Here is a 4,444-nt window from a genome sequence, read left to right on the forward strand (position 1 = left end):
TAAGGTGACAATCCATTACTGTTAATAAGAAGATTGGTCTGTATCTTGAAGATTTAAGATTAATATTTTGTCAAATAATATGCACTTTGTTTAAAAAAAATAAACAATTTATGTTTTGACTACTTTATGTTGTATAAATGTATATTTAGGTAACAGATATATTAATGAAAATTAATCAAGACAGCGATATCTCCACCACTTAAGTTTGCTGGTGGACCGGGCTGGGGTGAGTATGATGACTGCAAAAATCTTTTGTTAAATTTAACATGGGCAACTACACAGCTTGCCAACGTTAACTGGACATGTACGGTAAATAAACTAATGTTTGTTTTGTATGTGCACGTTTACATACATATAACAGACAACTGTTTGATGGTTACGTGGTAGCATATTGCTTTAATATGTTTGTACCCTATTATGTATTAACTTTACTCTGTAAATTGTTTACAATCATACATGGTAGCCTTTTGCAGATTAGCTTTTTAACTTTGTTTTGGGGCGATAAATGACATGTCAGTTCAATGCAGATTTCTGTTCCATCAAGTGCAACAGTAAAAGACCTCGGTGTGATTATAGATTCAAGCCTTTCATTTGAAGCACATGTAGATAATATTACCAGGATAGCATTCTTTCACCTCAGAAATATTGCCAAGATAAGAAATATATTGTCACTAAACGATGCAGAAAAACTAGTTCATGCTTTTATCACATCTAGCTTGGATTATTGTAACGCCTTACTGTCTGGTTGTTCAACTAGGTGCTTAAACAAGCTTCAATTAGTCCAGAATGCAGCAGCGAGAGTCCTCACTCGAACCAGAAGATATGAGCACATAACCCCTAATCTTATCTACATTGCATTGGCGATTTTAAAATACTACTCTTGACGTATAAAGCATTAAATGGTCTCGCGCCGCAGTATCTGAGCGAACTGCTAGTGTCTTACAATCCGCCACGCCTACTTCGATCAAAGGATGCAGGCTGCTCGTCAGTACCGCGTATTATTAAAACTACAGCAGGGGGCAGAGCTTTTTCTTACAAAGCCCCAAAGTTATGGAATAGTCTTCCAAATAGTGTTCAGGACTCAGACACAGTCTCAGTGTTTAAGTCCAGGCTAAAAACCTATTTATTTAGCCAAGCATTTTTATAAATAGATTAGCCTTAGGTAAAGGAGCAGATCTGGGGGACTCATGGACGTAGAGTATTAGGTGAACTGGTATGTTTGGATGCTGTCTTCCCCACTCTCATTGATCACTCAGGTTTGTTGACGGTGAGGTGATTGGTTGCCCTACATCTCTGGAAGCCCTCATGTTTGTGTTTCCTTCTGGCTCTCCCTTTTTAGTTATACTGTCTTAGTTAGTCATGCCGGAGTCTCTGCTTGCACTCTGCACTAAATATACATTCACTTTTTACATTGTTCGACTGTGACCATACCTTACTGTTATTTCTCCATCTCTTTGCTCTCTCCTCTTTCTCTCCCTCTCTCCTTTTTCCTCTACCTATCTCTCTGTCGAGCTATACATGTCGCTCCTGAGCTGCCAGTGATCCAGACCCCCTCTGCCCGCTGGACCTCTCTAACTCATCCTGGAGTCCTGCTTCTGGTTGGAGATCTTATCACATGGATGCCCCCGTGTGGTCTGCCTGGAATGCGTGTGGTGACTGGGGTTGGTTCCACTTTTCCATGAAGGTGGTCCTGTCCTCGACTGATGCAGACAGCTGTTCTCTGAGGTCCTGTGACTTCAGTCGCTCAATAGTTCAGGACTGAAATTTTTCACAGTCTACCTGAGCCTCCAGGAACAAACTGGACTTTAATCTTACACATCTCCTCTTATATTGAACTTTCAGTCTCGCATATTATTATGCACATCAATCCCTGCTATCTGTTTTCACCCAGATAAGGATGGGTTCCCTGTTGAGTCTGGTTCCTCTCAAGGTTTCTTCCTATTACCATCTCAGAGTTTTTCCTTGCCACTGTCGCCGTCGTCCTAGGCTTGCTCATCAGGGACAATCATATCATTTTGATTCATACACATTCACATTTCATACAAACTTAGTTCTTTTGATTGTGTAAAGCTGCTTTGTGATGATGTAAATCATTAAAAGCGCTATACAAATAAAATTGAATTGAATTGAATACCGGGTAGTGTCCAGTGTTTTCAGTGTCCCAAAAGCAACAGTCCACCGTGTAATCCACAAAGTGGTACAAAACATATGGGTCAAACTAAAGAATGTCATCTTTCCATGAGCAGAGGAGCTGCAGGCAGTGGGACAAGGATTTGTTGAACTGTCAAGAACCCCTGCATTTAAAAATGTTGGTGCAATAGATGGCACGCACATCAGCACCAAATAAGACTATTTAAACTACAAGTGCTTTTATTCCATCAGCATGCAAGCAATATGTAATTACTGTGGACGGTTCCTAGATATATTTGTTGGCTATCCAGAGTCAGTTCATGACACACATGTACTAAAAAACAGTTCATTTTAAAGAGCACAACAGTATCCCCCTACAGGGTACATTATACTGGGTGATGAGGGCTATCCATGTTTAGCCACCCCAGTCTGCTTGATTACAGCCAATGATGAGCCAGTGAATGGACAAATCCAGAGGCGCTTCAATTACTACCACTCAAGGGGATGCAGCATAATTGAAAGGGCTTTTGGCATAATGAAGACAAGATAAAGGTCTACACTTTTTAAAGCTTTGGAAGTCAAACCAACATTTGCACCCCAGGTCATTGCTTCCTGTGCCTTTTTGCACAATGTGTGTTTGGACAACGAGGACCTGCTAGAACCTAATGATGACATTTCGCGGGAAATGTTTGACTCTGAACCTCCCCGGGAAGCTATGGCACACACCGAAACCTCTGGGAATGGTACAAAAGACAGATTGGCTGCCCTAGTTTCAGGCATTTTGCAGGACCCATGAAAATGAGCTACATGTGTGTAAACAGTAGATTTTACATTTGTTTTTACAGAACACATCTTTATGTATACAGTATATACAATACACTCACCTAAAGGATTATTAGGAACACCTGTTCAATTTTTCATTAATGCAATCATCTAATTAACCAATCACATGGCAGTTGCTTCAATGCATTTAAGGGTGTGGTCCTGGTCAAGACAATCTCCTGAACTCCAAACTGAATGTCAGAATGGGAAAGAAAGGTGATTTAAACAATTTTGAGCATGGCGTGGTTGTTGGTGCCAGACGGGCCAGTCTGAGTATTTCACAATCTGCTCAGTTACTGGGATTTTCACGCACAACCATTTCTAGGGTTTACAAAGAATGGTGTGAAAAGGGAAAGCCATCCAGTATGTAGCAGTCCTGTGGGCGAAAATGCCTTGTTGATGCTAGAGGTCAGAGGATAATGGGCTGACTAATAGAAAAGCAATTTTGACTGAAATAACCACTCATTACAACTGAGGTATGCAGCAAAGCATTTGTGAAGCCACAACACGTACAACCTTGAGGTGGATGGGCTACAACAGCAGAATACCCCACCGGGTACCACTCATCTCCACTACAAATAGGAAAAAGAGGCTACAATTTGCACGAGCTCACCAAAATTGGACAGTTAAAGACTGGAAAAATATTGCCTCGTCTGATGAGTCTCGATTTCTGTTGAGACATTCAAATGGTAGAGTCAGAATTTAGCGTAAACAGAATGAGAACATGGATCCATCATGCCTTGTTACCACTGTGCAGGCTGGTGGTGGTGGTGTAATGGTGTAGGGGATGTTTTCTTGGCACACTTTAGGCCCGTTAGTGCCAATTGGGCATCGTGTAAATGCCACACGCTACCTAAGCATTGTTTCTGACCATGTCCATACCTTTATGACCACCATGTGCCCATCCTCTGATGGCTACTTTCAGCAGGATAATGCACCATGTCACAAAGCTCGAATAATTTTAAATTGGTTTCATGAACATGACAATGAGTTCACTGTACTAAAATGAGCATCTTTGGGATGTGGTGGAACAGGAGCTTCCTGCCCTGGATGTGCATCCCACAAATCAGAAGGTGTTCCTAATAACCCTTTAGTTGAGCGTGTATACACACTACGAGTCAAAGGTTTGGACACACTTTCATTCTCTAATAGGAAAGTGTCTCCAAATCTTTGACTGGTAGTGTATATTTTTTTACACGTAGCTATGCTAATAACTTTCATGCCTTTTATCCATTTATGCATAAGTGTTTTCATACATATTATATGGTGAATTGTGTATTTCTTTAAGGCGCTTTGTATCATTAATGATGCCTAGACACTTTCTTTATAGTCAATATTGCTTTTTATTGCCACAAATATATAAAACTTTAATATAAATCTGTATGTAAATGCCCTTCATATTACTTAAATATTGCACTTCAAATGTACTGTATATAACCAAAGAAAAAATAAAATATAAAATGGCATAATAACAAAAAATGGCATTTAAATT

The sequence above is a fragment of the Clarias gariepinus genome, chromosome 5 (genome assembly GCF_024256425.1).
Source record: "Clarias gariepinus isolate MV-2021 ecotype Netherlands chromosome 5, CGAR_prim_01v2, whole genome shotgun sequence".
In the NCBI taxonomy this organism is placed as follows: domain Eukaryota; kingdom Metazoa; phylum Chordata; class Actinopteri; order Siluriformes; family Clariidae; genus Clarias; species Clarias gariepinus.